The 16,381-nt window shown below is 34.6% G+C and overlaps 1 protein-coding gene across 1 annotated transcript in view; it reads right to left on the reverse strand.

Moving 5' to 3' along the window:
- TMPRSS15 (transmembrane protease, serine 15) overlaps positions 1–10,721 on the reverse strand; it is a 308,179-nt gene extending 297,458 nt beyond the window's left edge. Inside the window, exon 1 of the mRNA XM_021403493.1 lies at positions 10,591–10,721. The gene's annotated coding sequence lies outside the window, so the exon portion shown is untranslated. The remainder of the gene's footprint in view (positions 1–10,590) is intronic.

Below are 16,381 nucleotides of genomic sequence, written 5' to 3' on the forward strand. Positions count from 1 at the left end.
ATAGATGAGGTATATTATTCATTCAGTACTTCCTCAAGGATCCCCAACATTCAGTAAACTGTGTTAAACAACTGTTAATGTTTTGCTTCGTGTTTGTCCCCCATTTAGAATATACATTCTTTTTACTCCATTAAATTAGGATAACTTAAAGGACATGATCTAGGAGTTATCTGATACAACACTATATGACTGAATGATCTCCAAGCCCAAAATCTCCAAGTCTACAGCTCAGAAGTATTTTTGGAATGTTTCATTTAGCCAGCAGCATCCCAGGCTGAGGGAGCTGGACCTTTTCAGCCTTGAGAGGAGAAGGTGTGGGGAGACTTTACTGATATCTATTTTACCAGAGAAGATGAAGCCAGATGCTCATCAGAGCCACATGGCAATAGAATGAGAGGCAACTGACACCACAAATTGGAACACAGTAAATTATGATTAAAGAGTAAACATTTTCTAAAAACATTCATAGAAATCTGTTTCCTTCAAGTTAAAATATGGAATAGAGGGAAGGGGGGGGGGGGAGTTTAAAATAAATAATAAATAAATAAATAAATAATTTATAAATAAAAAATGCTTTCTGTTTAAATGGAAAAGTTTTATGTAACTTATATTTTTATAACAAGAATGTAATCATTTTTATCTTCTACTGTGCATAAGAGAGAGAAGTCTGATTTAAAATTCTCTTAACATACCTTTTGCACTCCTGACAAGTGATGCAAATACAATATTAGATAAAAATCTGGAAATGTTACAGGCATGTACTCACATAATAAATTCTACCAGGCAGGCTGAGATAGGAGATAGCTGGTAATCAAACTGATAGGAACAACAGGCACAGAAGCTTAGACTGATAAAACTGCAGTCAATAATATGGTGCTAGATGGAGGGGAGAGAACTGGAAGCCAAAGCAGGCAGTTGCTGAATACAGAGGAGAACAGATTTATTTTGTCCTGCTCAGGACACAATCAGAATAAACATTATCTCTGTCTCCTAGGAATACTAGTAAATCTATAAAACGCCCAAAGAGTGCAGGTAACTTTACTTAGTAATTACTATTTTCTGTATGGATGACCACTAAGTGGAGAGTTTTGTGTAAATACATAACACACTTTCTGAATTTGACAGCTGATCTCCAACGCCTTTTTGTTCTTTTTCTCCTATGAGACTTTTTATCTCATTTAGGTGTTGCAGTGAGTTAGTAGGACTATTTAGAAGGTCTTTGGAGAAGACTGCTTGAGATGTTGTTAGATCCTTTTCTTAGAAAGTTTCAAATTTCAATAAAAAGAAATCACAGTTGTTTACAATGTGCTTACATGTGTGTGCATGTCTATTGGCTACTTCATAACCATAAAATTTCTGAATTAAGTGAACACAAAGTTCCTTTTAAAATGATAATTATTAAAAGCTCAGATGAATATTTTTACCTTATTCTTACTGCATCAAAATTTAATATAAGAATTCCCCAGAAAACAAATCTATAAGTACATGACATTACATCATTTGAGCATGATTTTTTGAATTTCCAACATGTTTCTCTAACTTATAATGTTATAAATGTTTCAAAAATATACAAAAGCTACAAAATATTTCTTTTCAACATAGTGACCACCATTAGCTGTGCATTTTTCACCAGCAATGAATAAGACCCTGTTGCCACTGCTGAAACACACCACCCATCACCTCACTGTGCTCACATCCACTGTTTGGTCTCCAGAAATGTTCAACAAGTGTTGATGAATATCAGTGGGTGCCATTTTTCCCACACGGAGGAATTAATTGACACACCTTTGCTTCATCTGCACTTCCATGTCAGACACCATTCTGTCAGACTGCCCCTCTGCTGCCATCTGTCACATGGCAACAAAATGTAACGGAATATTGGTTGCTATACCACCAACATCTGCCTCTAATGTCATGAGCCAGTAGAATAAGATCAGAAGTATTGCTTTTAGAGCAGCTCTCATACATATACACATATATGTATGTATGTATAGAATATATACATATGAATATATATTCTAAAAGCAACCAAAAATGCTCAGATTGTAATATCTCATACTGTGTTAATGAAATCGTAAGTACCTAGGTCTTTCATACTTCAACTGGATTAAGCCAAGAAAGCAGAGAAGTCCACTTTTACTCTACAAGTAGCGAAATCATGACATATGAAAGGAAAATTCGTTTTGAAGTTAAAGCTCACAGTGATACAAGGAAGGAACGCAGCTTGCATTATTGGTTCCTTTTCTATTAAAAGTTTAAAACAGTTGAGCAGAATATTTGTAGCTCTCTTCTCTCTCTACAGTAAATTTTATCTCTCCAAGACAAGAATAGACATACTGACTCTTGTGTTTTGTGTTTTAAGTTTGTGCCAGAAGTGTCAGTGAAATCAGTTTCTAACATTAGAGATAAAATAAATTCTCTTGAGAGCTGAGCCTGTCAAAATAGATGGAAAAAAATTCTTACTGTTGGTTCAAATAATAGATGCAGCATACATAAATAACACTCAAGACCAGTCCAAATACTTCTTACACTTAAATTAAGTTTTCTAGTGACAGTCTGGACCTCTGAAAAGTAATATGTCTTAGATTGGACATAGGAAAGTTTTAGGATCTCTCTATATTAGAATTCTTATTGATATTACAGCAATTTTTTTCTGCTGAATAATAAAGCAAATACTGACAAGAAAAAGGTCAATGAATATACTGAACCACAGTTGCCATGGGAACCAGCAATGTCTTTTACCTATGATTAGATACTGAGATAAATCAGGTTCATGTTTGTATGTGTGTGCTTGTGGAAGGGTGGTTATTTAGCTTGAGGAAATAAATTCACAGGAGACAGAGAAGAAAATATGTTATTTCATATTCTATTTGCAGACATGCTCTTCAGAATTGTCTACCCTCAAAACTAGGTCAGCAATTTAGCTGTTGCAGCAAAATAATTTTAGTTTGAGAAAATCATCCAGCTGTTTTTCTCCAGGGTCAGATGACTCAGCAGGGAAAATTTCTTAGTGTGTAAGCTAGCTTTAATAAATGAACTTGCACTATTTAAGAACTGACTCAACAAATGCTTACTGAGGATTGTGTAGACACACCTGACCTTAAATACCATCCAATTCTTGACTGTTGTAACTCAATGCAGACTCATCAAACCTGTCCTAGATCTTGAAACATATCATACTGATCATATGACAGCACAATAAAAAGTTATCAGTATACTCCTTTGGCACACATTCTCAAAAGTGCTATACAAGCTCTGATAATATGTTATCTGATTAATTTCTCTGATAAAAAAGCAGCATTTTAGACCAACGTAATCAAAGCCTGAGTCCTGTGGCAAACATTCATCTAAAATAAATACGGTAGACATGGCATACAGCTTTTTTCTCACTGATATAAAAATACAATTTTGAATAAAATCAGGGAGCCAAACATATCTTTAAACTGTAGACAAATTATAAGTGAGCTTTATGTGTAATCTCTGACAAACCTTTCTCTTGTCAGCCAGGCTTTGGGACTCTGCATCACTAAACTGGCAGAAGAATAGACAATAAAGTTACCCTTAAATGATCACTATATTATTTTCTCATCTTTTTTAGCTACCAGCATACTCCTCATATGAAAGTGGAGAGGAAACTCTGAGAGACTGTATTTCTTCTGTTCTGTGTCCTTTAAGATCTACGTCCTGACAGGGAAAATATCTACCAAGTAGCTAATACTGCAACCACAGCCAGCTGCAGAGAGGCAGTCATCAGGGACTTGGACAGAGTAATGAAAAATTTGTATCTAGGTTTGTGCTTCACTTTGGACAATTTTTTAGTATGTGTCCTCCCTACTTCTCACCCGTCAGTTCTGCAAGGATTAAAAAACTACTCATTTGGTGAGTAATGTGGTAAGTAATATCATAGTAAATTCTGCTGCTGTCAGTGTTCCTCAGCAGTGAATTTCCTAGCCCACAATGTTGTTTTGGATCCCAGCTCTGCTGGTGGCCCACAAGGCAGGTGACAGAGGTTTGGATTATTACAGGAGATATAATGTTGAAGTTGCAGAGCAGGTTAAAAAACTATTGTCAAATCTTCCCTCTAATGGCTATATTATTGATTACACTATTCATTCGATTCTGCGGTTTCTTTTTAGCATGGTGATAAATCTCAGTTAGTAGTTTAATTTTACAGGAAACCGCAAAATCCTGAAGAAGCTTCCAGTGCATGGGTAGTTCTATCAGAGTAAAAAGTCTACCTCTTTCTTGGATTGTGTATTACAGATCACCAATTTTATAAATTAAATAATAAAATCTGTACTAAATGAGAGAAAAATATACTTTCAAAGTAATATCACTTTCTATGAGATAATTTCTTCCAAACTTTTCATCAGGTACAGCTTATTCAAAACCAAAATCACTGTGCCTTTGAATGCATTAGGAATAATCAATAAATCCTCCTGCTTCCACAAGCATACCAGTGTCAGTTGATCTGATATTAAGTCAATTTTAACATCTAGATGTTGCTTTTTTTTGCTTATTATTTCAAGGATAGTTTCATTACTTGTAACATCAGTCTAATATCCATATTTGCAGGTGACAGAGAATTTCCATTACTTTCAAAACTTACGATATGATTTTCTTTTCTTTAAATTTTGGCACAAGAAAATTGCTGTCATTCACTTAAATCTATTATGAAATGGACTGATAAGGAAATAAGAATTTGAGATGAAGAGTACGATACAAAGACATACTGAACACTTAAATGTTGCTTTCAGTATGCTGCTATCTACATATGAGAAGTAAAATTGATTTGTGATGAACATAGTATGTGAGGAAACAGAAAACCTGAACAGTATTACAAATGAGAATTATCTGAAAATTGCTTTTCTCATTCTTTTTCCCCCTCTAACTGGGTAACATTATTTTATGAGAGCTCATATGAGTACTCCAGCTATAAACAATAAGAAACATCCTTTTTGTTGCTTTTGCTTGCCGCCTTCTGATGTTTCTCCTAGTGCACCAGAATTCACTGTGGAAAGCGTTAAGATATGCCTGATGAATTTGAGAAATACCACAATGGTACCAGCTATGCGGAGCCTAAAGCACTTGTTCTTAAAGCCTCAGATGGACTGATTTTCATTCTACACGTCCAGTTAGCTTTGATACACCTATAGCTAGTCAGTTAAATAAAATTAATTATTAATTGATTCATAATCTGGTAAAATAAAATTTGATGAACTGAAGGGAGGGAATATGTAAAAATGTATTTTCTGTTAATAATCAAACCATATTCATTAAATAAATTAGTTTTTATCCTGCAGTTTATCAACATAGCAGGTTTTTTTTGTCATTTTCAAGAAACTAGAAAATTGTTTACTGTGCCTGATTTGTTTTTTAAAATGTTAAAATAGAATGTGTGAATGATACAACTCAAAGGAATATAAAATTCAGCATCAAGAAATCTTGCTTAATTTACTTCAATAATAATAGCATGTATTTTAATTTTTATAAAGAAAAAGTTGGAAAACAGAAAATAATTTTTTCAATTAACTCTCAATTTTCTTCAATCCTTTCTCAGTGTGATTTACATATTTTCAGTATCTTTTGAACAGTTAGATATCAATTATAACAAAATATTAAATTGATTTTAAACTGTTTTTTTAGGACTGTTATACAAAATCTTACATATGTTCCTTTTTTTTTTTTTTTTTAACTGTGTCATTTCCCTATAGAAAATGAAAATAATAGAAGAGATCTAATTTTCATTTTCAAGATTGCAGGGCTGCTAATTATTATTTAGGCTTTTTTAAAAATCTTTATTTTTCAGAACAGTGTAAAATATCTTGAACTTTATTTTCATCTAATTTCCCTTTTCCTTCATACATCTGCTAGCATTGAAAACTCTGCTTCTTCTGTTGTGATCCATACTAGGCTTCTAGGATAGATCTTCAAAAAAAAAACAACAAAAACACAAACAGTTAAGAATTGCTGAGATGGCATTCTTATTAACTTCACATACAAAAAACACATTTGTGAGATGTTTTACACTCTTACTGAAAATGTATGTATAATAGCAGGTCTGATGGATTCCTAATGGAAAATTATAATAAAAGAAAAAATGTAAGAAATGATAGAAGATAACATGGAAATGCTATTTTATTATTATTATTATTAATGTCCCTTTCTGCATTCCTGTATAGATAGAAATACAAACTTTCAGAGAGAAAGAGCAAGCAAATACGTTTTCTAGCCATTTTTTTCAGTTTGCTACATAGAATTTTGTGAAGGTGATCTGGATGAAATTATTCACTATCTGCCCCAAAGAATATTTCTATTCACCTGAAAAGTGTATTTATACAGCAGTCAAAGATGTGACTGCAGTGTCGTAGAATTACCTCCTTCCACACTAGGACTGTTGAAATGTGTGATTTTTTTTCATTATTTGACAGCAAAAGTTAATAAAAGTGTGTTTGTTTGTTTTAGGTAGATGTCATCACTTTCCAAATATTTATGACATAATATCATTGAATGTGCATACATAGTGTGAAATTTTAAGTTTCTTCCTCCGAAATACTGACTAAACAGTATCAACAGTAACTTGGGCATAGTATATAGCTTAGAGTATCTTAAAAAATTAATTTGGACACCAGTGTAATTCAAATTTCATCTTGTAACAGGTCAAAAGTATCACCTCTTGTTGTTTATACAGTGAAAGTTCACTGCACACTCAACATTTTCAAAACTGTTGATTTCTTTTTTTTCCTCTAAAATTTCATTATTTTTCTTCCTGTCTCCTTCTTCTCCTCCTCCACCTTCTCCTCCTGCTCCTGCTCCTCCTCCTGCTCCTGCTTCTCCTCCTGCTTCTTCTCCTTCTCCTATATTTTGACAAACTTCTCCCCAATCCATTGAATATTTTAGCAAATCTACCACTTCTCTTTTACTTCCTTCCTGTAGAAAGAATATAAGCTGGCTATTCCTGCCAACATTTGTCAACATCTTCACTCTACAAGCAGTTTTCAGATTTATGAAGTTATGCTACTTCAGAAACTATAAAAAAATATATTTTACATTTGTCTGCTTGTAGGAAACAGTATAGAAAATTTATACTTTGAATGCATGAACATTCAACGTACATAAAAATGAGTAAGTATGCTTTTAGCTTTGTATTTGTGTTTTAATTGAGAATCAAAGCCAAGCTGGGAAAACATATCATTGCTTATACAACCACTCAGTTTGACAGAGCAGATGGAAAATTGGGCTAAAAATAGAAAGCACGGGAAAGCAGTCCTTACTGGGAGCATTTCAAGTACAGAGATAAGTTAGAGGTGTATGACACCAGCGTAACAGAGGGCCACTGGCTAACACAACTTGAACAGGAAAATTTAATGGCAACCTTCAAACAAGTGGAAGTGATAAAAAAAGTAATGACAGCCTGCACTGCTTGATTGGTTGCTGAGTAAATCTTCAAGATACATTAATAAAGCTGTAATTTATATGAACCATCTCTTAAATATCTCATTTTTATGCATAAGTGGCACAGTAAACAAACTTAGAAAGGGAGAGGATAAGTACTGAACATTATTAATAGGAAAAACCTCATTACTAATGGATTTTTTTTCAAGTCATATGCCTGATAAACTGTTCCTTCTTTTGTTCAGTTAATCTGGCATCTGTATAGACATATCTGTACAAAAGAACTGACCTTGGGCACTCAATGCTGTGCCCTGCAATTGTAGGAATACTTCTTACTGACCAGAACCTTCTCAGGAAATCCACTCTGACATAGCATGAGTAGAAATAATCAAAGCCTGGAGATGAAAAACACATGGCTCATTTTAGCCTGAAAGCAACATGTGAAGGGAAAAACTTCACAATCAGGTAGCAGACATTTTTCATGGAACATCTATTCCAGAACCAAATTCAAAGAATCATAGAATCAAGAGTCATAAAATATCTCAGGTTGTAAGGAACCCATAAGGATCATAGACTCCGGCTCCTAGCTCCACCACATGCCACAAATTATTTCCCAGCACCCTTGAACACAGTTTAAGCCTACCTTGAAATTCACAACAAAAACCACATCTCCAGCATTCTCAGGTGAGGAAGGTGAAAGTTATTCTAATGCTGTGAATTGCTGAAATACCAGGAAACATCACTATTTAATTGCAAAGGGTCTGTTGCTTTGGCTGTAACCAAATTGACAATTTGCCACATGAGAGAGGTATAATATGGAGACTAAAAACTCTTTGTGATTAACTGTATAGACACATATGGGAGCGTATACATACATACACACAACTAAGGTCTCTTACAACCTATACAATTGTTCTCTTTCCAGGTTTTGAGTTCACATAACCATTCCGAAATCTAAGATTACTTTGTCAGAGAGCTATCAAGTGTTATGAAGGGTTTTTGCCCTCTCTTCAGTAAGAAGTTAGATATTAAATAAGATTGTCAAAATGCAGTCTAAAGAAGATAATGAAAATCCTGCAATAGCAGTTAACTCAAGAAAAATATGGAAGAGTCTGCTAGTAGGTAGATGGAGAAATCCTTTTGTCCTTACAGCAGTGGCTGTCTGTGCTAGAGCAGGTGCTATGAAGTCTGAAATCAAAGGAACAAATCCTCTGACAGTTGAAAAATAGAACAGAAAGGTATGTTTCACTGTTATTTTTTCCTTATCTAGCTGCAAGCTACTGAATGCATGAATTCATAAAATAAAATGCCAACTATCAGCAATCTTTTGTATGTTTATAGGATAGACATAACAAGATGAATTTTCTTTATTTGATAAACTTACACGTTGCCTTTAGCCTAAATCAGCTTCATCTTACTTCCAGTCTGTCAGATAACTGTTTAAAAGGTACATCAGTAGTAACATGTTGTCAAGTTACAAGCTCCCACTTATCCGGTTAGATGTGAAGATATAGGAGTTCTCAAAACAAAATGGAATAAAATGCAAAAATAGCAGAAGCTCTCTCCTACTGAAAGTATTAAACATAGTTCAGAAAATTGAAAACAATTAAGTATGCAATAGATTGACTACAAAATGTAGCATAACTTTTCCTGAACTTTTTCTTACAGAAGCTAAACAATAGGTTCTTTCCACTTCTTTTGACTGTCTTTAGTATGTTGTCTTTTCAGACAGAACTAAACAATTAAACATTATAAATAAAACAGACAGGCATATCATTACTCCAGCATCAGTTCACTAATATGAATAGAAACATTTATTCTGGGTAATATTGGTAATAAGATTTATTAAATCAGTCTATAAATAAATATTCCAAATTAGCAGGTATACAGGCTACAACAAACCTATTGAAGTATAGAGTAAATTTATTTTGAACAAATGGGCTATAAATAACTTCCTTGAAAATTACTCATATGCATGAGCAGAATCAGATAAAAACAATGTCTAACAACATTATATTAAAAATTTATAATAAAAAGCATCTTAAAGTTTAAAAACTAAAAAAAAAAATTATAGAAAAGTACTGGATTATAATGAGATTGAAAAAATATTAAGTATATTATCTCTTATTTTTCTGGATAGACAACACTTGTGAATACTTCGGAGTCTGAAAGATAATTTTTTTAATTTGAGCTTGCTATTTCATAACCATAGCTTATGAGAATATTGTACTTGAATCACCTCAGACTGTCTCAGAACATAAGCATACTTACAAGGCAAATAGTTTTTAAGTTAGTCCAAGCAGAAAGAAATTTGCTAAACCAGTAGCGAGGAAGTACAATGGTCCCTTCAGAGGAACACTACTAGAAAATACTGAAGTAATTTAATATATTTCATCTATCACTGGAGTTTAGGAATTTTTTCTGGTTCTTAATTCTCAAGTGGTACTTAAATTCTTTTTTATACCTAACATGTAGATAATTAAGCTATGTTAATTAATTTTGAAGACAGCAACAAATTCTACTTTTACATCCTTAAAAATGAATAGCCTGTCCTTACAGGCACTTCGAAGACTGTGAGTCTATACACTGTGATTGAACAAGTTGTCACTGCTGTTTCTTCCAACTAGCTTCTTATTTAATAAGCTGGTGACACAGTGTGAAGTTTATACAGTGCAAACTGTGCAGAAGGAAGGCAGCTGTCCAGCAATTAAAGAGGATGGAGAGGAGTGAGAGAATTCACTTGGAAGATCTGCCAGAATGCTATTCTTCCCAAGAAAACTTTTACAGAGGAAAAAAAAAAAACCACACAAAAAAACAACTTAAATTTTCTTCTAAACGAACAACTAAAATTAAAAGAGGTGCAAGTAATTGATGGTCGAGGAAAGAGTGCTTTCATTACAAACAGTTCTAAATTTCATTAAAAGTCTAGAAACATCTTGATAGTATTAGATAATTGTGGTTTAACTTGGCAGGTGGCTGAGCACCACACAGTTATTTGCTCACCCCCCCCCCCCCCTTCCCAGTGGGATGGAGGAAAGAATCAGAAAAAAAAAAGATAAAAGCTGTTTACTAAGATTGGGAAAAAGAAGAGGAAAAAAGGTTAATAGTTATGATAACTGTATAGATATACGTATATGTTTACCAAGTGATGCAAAAATAGTTGTTCACCACCCACCGACTGACGCCCAGACAAACCTTGAGTAGTACCAGCCTGCCCAGTGAAGTCCCCCCTTTCTCAGATTTTCCTTCATCATGATGTCAAGTGGTACTGAAGATCTCTTTGGACAGCTTAGGCCAGCTGCCCTTGTTCTCCTCCCATCTCCTTGTGCCCACCCAGCTCCTTTGCTGGCAGGAGAATTGAGAAAACTAAAACATCCTTGACTCTGTACAGAACTATTCAGAAACAACCATAAACATCAGTGTGTTTTCAACATTGTTTTTCTCCTAAAATCAAAACATAGCATCGTACTAGACATTATGAAGAAAAACGACTGTCCCAGCTGAAACTAAGACAATAAAGAATACAGACTGCCACAAACTTGTAAACAGAGAGTCTTACCAGAACTGTAAACAGACATGCCCTTAATAATATTCTCCAACATTTTGGTTAGCTGGAAGTGGTCAGAGAGTTGGACTTGATGATATTCCTAGGTATCTTTCAGATGAGGTAAGCTATTCCATTCCATTCCATTCCATTCCATTCCATTCCATTCCATTCCATTCCATTCCATTCCATTCCATTCCATTCCATTCCATTCCATTCCATTCCNATTCCATTCCATTCCATTCCATTCCATTCCATTCCATTCCATTCCATTCCATTCCATTCCATTCCATTCCATTCCATTCCATTCCATTCCATTTTTCCATGCTCATTCCATTCTTAGTCAACTCCTATCAGTATAAGCCTGAACCATCATTAATAGTACAGGAGTATTGGTAATAATTGTTCAGGAAGAAAACATAAGTGAAACACTTTGCATAGGATTCTAGATAAATTCCACACAGAAGGCCAAAGTATAACAATGGTAAAATAGAGCAATACACTGAAATTTATTCTGATAGATATGTTATCTCTACCTCCCCACTTTAGCCTCTACTCTCCCCCACTCAAAATATGATTTCTTTGATAAGAAATTTTGTATGATTCAGATTTTTGGCATATTTAAAATGTCTTATAGAAGATTTTATTTTGTCTGAAGAAAAGGACAAACTACTGGGAGGATGGGAGGTAAGCGGCAACTGAAACAGATTCATCTGTTAATAAAGGGTTCTGAAAGTGATGGCTTAGGGTTGCAGAAAGATGATGATGACTGCCAATAGGTACACACGAAGAATGCTTCACTTGTAATTACAGAATCAAGTTAACAATGTTATCTTTTGCTGTCAGCTCCCTCTTTTGCCAGCAAAGCATTTCTCAAAATAACCAGAAAAGTTGGGCAGGAAAGGAAGTGCAAGGGGCATGTTTAAAAAGAACTGCATACATTAATTGCTTTTAAATATTGAGAAAAAAACCTCAAATATTGCAAAAACTAAAATTTCTATTTCCATAGTTTTCTCTTCTCTTTCTCTTACTGTCCACTATATGTGACTGCAAGAATTTTAATGTTAATGCCAATTTTGAATGTGTTGCATTAGAAGCGTTGCAAACAACACAATTTCACTGGTCACAATAAGCTTGAAGTATCATGCAGAATTTCCTTCAAATCCTAGAAAGCATCACTTTGTTAAGATCTATCTTTTAATTTTGATGACTTTCCAAACAAGAGTTTAATATACTTCAGGCACAGAAGTACAGCCAACTGTTTCTATTTTCATTACCTAATAAAAGTAAAATGCAAAGGAAAAAATGTAAAAGCAGAGATTGAAATCATTTCAATGTTTCAAAAATATAAGGAAAGTTCTTAGAAATGCCTTATTTCCTTTGACTGCCACAGTCCAATAAATACCTTCTGAGTCTTTTCTATAAATACCTTCTAATAAAGAACTTTGATGGTCTCTCCTATCTTCTGAAATAAGGATAACTACATGACATTTTCAGTGTGTGTGACATTTCTGTTTACACCATTGGAAACCTCTCTAGCAAATGTTTTTATTCTCCAGACTTAAATTTCATCTTCTGTTGCTATTCCCTTTCTTCTTTCTCTGCACTGTAAAAGGCAGGGACAGAAAAGGATGTACTTAAGATATAGTGATCTTTTAAAAGATGATGACAGACATTCTGGAAGAAGTAAAAAGAATGGAGGAACAGAGATCTATGGGAGAAGGATGAAGGAAGGAAAATAGAGTGACTGACATAAAGTCATGAAGTGAGAGGAACAACAAAGTGATGGGAACTTTCCCAAAGTATGGGAAAGAGGAGAAGGTGGAAACACAAGGGAGCCATAATCAAATGAAGATTACTGAGGTGGGCAGAAGGTGCAATCTATTTGAGTGACAAAAAAAGATGTTTTGTTTAAATACAACAGCACACAAAAGATAGAGAGAACTGTGTAGGATTAAAACTGCCAACAAAGGGAAGAGAGAATTAGTCAGGTGGGAAGCTGTTAAAACTAAAAAGAGGGAGAAACAGAGATTTACAAAGGCACAAGAATTTCATAATGAAAACAACAAGAAAGTGAAAAATTAGCAAGACTGAAATTCCATGCATTCATTTTTATGGTTAAACCTTAGTGAACTGAAGGTATGCTACTGGGATTAGTACTGACTAATATCTCAGACATTATTGGTGCTAAGAAAGTACGACTAAAAGAAAGTATGACTAAAAGATCTATTGTTTTCCAAGTTCAGTCAGCAGCCCTTGACAGATTTGTCAATGTTGTGAAAAGGGCTTTAAACTGAAGTTGCAAAGGAAGGAAACCACAATCCATTCAACTACTGCCACCTTGATGCTATTTCCAACAATAGATGTCCAGAGCTTATGAGTCAGGATTAATAGGAGGGCAAAGATAGTGGACAACACACTGGGGGTCTGCAGACCACCCAACAGTGATGATCGAGCAGATGAAGCTCTCTACAGACAGACAGGAGTAGCCTCTTGCTTACAAGATCCGGTCTTCATGGGGGACTTCCACCACTCTTGTATCCACTGGGGGGATAACCCAGAAGGAGATAAGTAACCCAGAATGTTCCTAGAATGCATTGAGAGCTTCCTTCTGAGGTAATAGAGGAGCCAACTTGGAAATAGGCATGCAGCTTATGTGAAGCCATGAGTCACAACATGACAGAGCAGCCAGGGTCTTGATGCAAAGTTTATGTCTTATTAACATTCCCTTTTATGGGAACATTTTTTTTTACGTGAAATAATAGCCTATTGCATGGGCCAATTCTAGGAGGTTTATTTCTATAAAATAAATACATTGGCTTTATTGACCAGACTATCTCAGTCACTTTACAAATGATGCAGGAATGTGAAGCCATAAACCCATGTTAAGCAGTGAGGTTTACAACTTCTTTCCTCTACTAGATGGTGGCTCAGAACAGATGGTGTGTAATGGAAAATTTCTTCTTTTGTTATATACTTCTCTACCCTGGCACCCTTTCAAGTGATTGTCATACAAAACATACATCATCTTAGTCTAAAAAGCTGCAACTCTGTGTCTTTCTTTGAACCCAGAGTTACCTAAAATTAAGAATGACCTTGTCAGTTGAACAATATCATGAAGAAAATAGAGCTCATCTCTTCAGAAGGTGAAGTCTGGCTCAGATAAATGAGATTATGACTATGTCTACCCAGCTTAGACCTAGTAGATGATGCTCTTATGCAGTGGGAAAACAAATCAAGAACAGATGGTTGTTCTGGGGACAGCTTACCCATTAGGACTGGTCTCCATCTACTCTGCTCTAGGTGGTTAGGTACATACAGGAAAGAAGCACAGTTGAACTGTTAACAGATTCTGATCCCTGTGACACTTTTGGGGGAAGACCAGGAGGTGATAGTATCCCAGATAATAACCATTAATTTTCTTTAGATATGGAGAAAGGCAGAGATTGGCCTGGAGTTAGGTGACCAGTGATGCTAACCATCTAAGCTAGAAAGCGATAGTGAAAATGATAGAGCCACAGGGGAAACATCTACACTGAGAGGTCCGTCATGGAGCAGAAGCCTTTGGTAGCATAGCAATGCCATCACCCAGACCAGGTAAACGAAAAGCAGGCAGTGAGTGGCCTCTTCTTTTAGGTCCACACCACTGATCACAGTAGGACCCTATGAGACCACACTGGTGTGAATGTACACTTGGTACGAGGTGTGCAAAATGGAAAATGCTGCATACCTGATATATCCATGCCCCTTCCCAACTGTATCTAAAACATTGTTACTGAGTGGTCTGTCCTTGTGGCTACCTCATGCTAAGTTTCCTCATAACATGTCAGCATTTCATGGAATGTTCAAAGAACAGGTGATAAATGGCAGAGAATCCCCAATGTTTCACTTTATTATGGCAATTTTAAAGCTCTACAAAATGCAACAGATTGTTGTACTTCAAAGATATACTTGCAATAAAAGTGTATTTTACCACAGCAATGTTCAGGAAGCCATTTCCATCACATCAGGGAATATATTATTTGCTGCACCAAGATTAGTTATTTGATACTGAACTCAACTATTTTGAAGTCAAGCCTCTTTGATCTATGCAACTTCTGTTTACAGAAGTGCCCAGAAGTAACAAAATGAACTTCAACAGTAATTTCAGCATAGTTTTCTAAAAAAAAAAAAAAAAAAAAAAAAAAAAAAAAAAAAAAAAATGGAAAGAGCAAGCTTGATCTGAAAGGTAATTATTCACCAAAGTCTTTTAGAGAGAGATAAGTTTCTTTTACATTAATAGGCTGCATACAGCAATGGGCAAAGAGTAGAAGGAGAGGTTTTATTGTTATCACTTTTTAATGCATAAACTGTGAAATCTGACTTCAGAGAAATTTGAGATGACTCTTATTTCTAGTGACTGCTATAAAAACCTTGAAAAACAGTGACACAGTATTAATGATAATCCAAGATTTTCATCTTTCAGGAAGATGTAATGTAACCACAACTGGCTAATGTGTCTCAGGGGTGGTTCTTTGAAGCTGCAAGTCAAGAAAAGTGAACAAAATAGCTGATGAATAATATCCCCCCAAATACTTTATTGCAACATCCTGTTCTGTTCTTCATCATAGCAACCATCTGGCAGCAAAAAAGAAAAAAAAAAGAAGGACCAGGTGTTTCAGGAAATAGTTGGCATTACCTTGAATTATAATCTTTACTGGGATTAACAACAAGCAAATTGTAAAATTAGGAAGACTAGAAAAATTCAAATTAAGGGGGAAAAAATAATGCAGAAAAGATATTTTGTTACATTAAAAAGAATAAACAGACTTTGGAAAACGAAGCAAAAACTAGTGCCATCTGATTTGTCAAGACTTTAAATGCTCAAACTGCTGTGGCTGAGACCTCGTACATATATCTTAGGCTACAATAAACAGTGCTTTTGAAGAATAACTATTATCTTAATTTAGAGAGAAAGCTGTGTAAAGATGTTTAAGTCTTTCAAATAATGATAGGATTGAACTATATTTAAAATAAGTGTCATTTGCTTTCCAGTTTGGGTATTTATTAATTCCACCTAAAAAAAAGTACATCTGAAACACTTTATGAACATGAGATTTCACAAGAAAATAAGGAAATAAATAATGCATAAATATCATTGCTACTCATTAAAACATTTCGTATTCAAAGAGAGCGAGCAGAAGAGTATGAGCAAAATGGAATGACTATAGTACTTGGAAACACGTGAAGAGCCGGATGGATCTCATATAATCCTGATGCTACTAGACTAGCATTTGACTTGAAGATGGCAAGAATCTCAAATTATTTTTATGGTAATCTGTGGCAAGTGATTTACATACACGATTCTATAAAAAAAATATAATAAAATATTACTCAGCATTAAGAATAAAGGGATGAGAGTCTACATTATTATAAAAGAGAGATTCTTGCTTTTTTTTTTAA

Source organism: Numida meleagris, chromosome 1, assembly GCF_002078875.1.
Source record: "Numida meleagris isolate 19003 breed g44 Domestic line chromosome 1, NumMel1.0, whole genome shotgun sequence".
NCBI lineage: Eukaryota > Metazoa > Chordata > Aves > Galliformes > Numididae > Numida > Numida meleagris.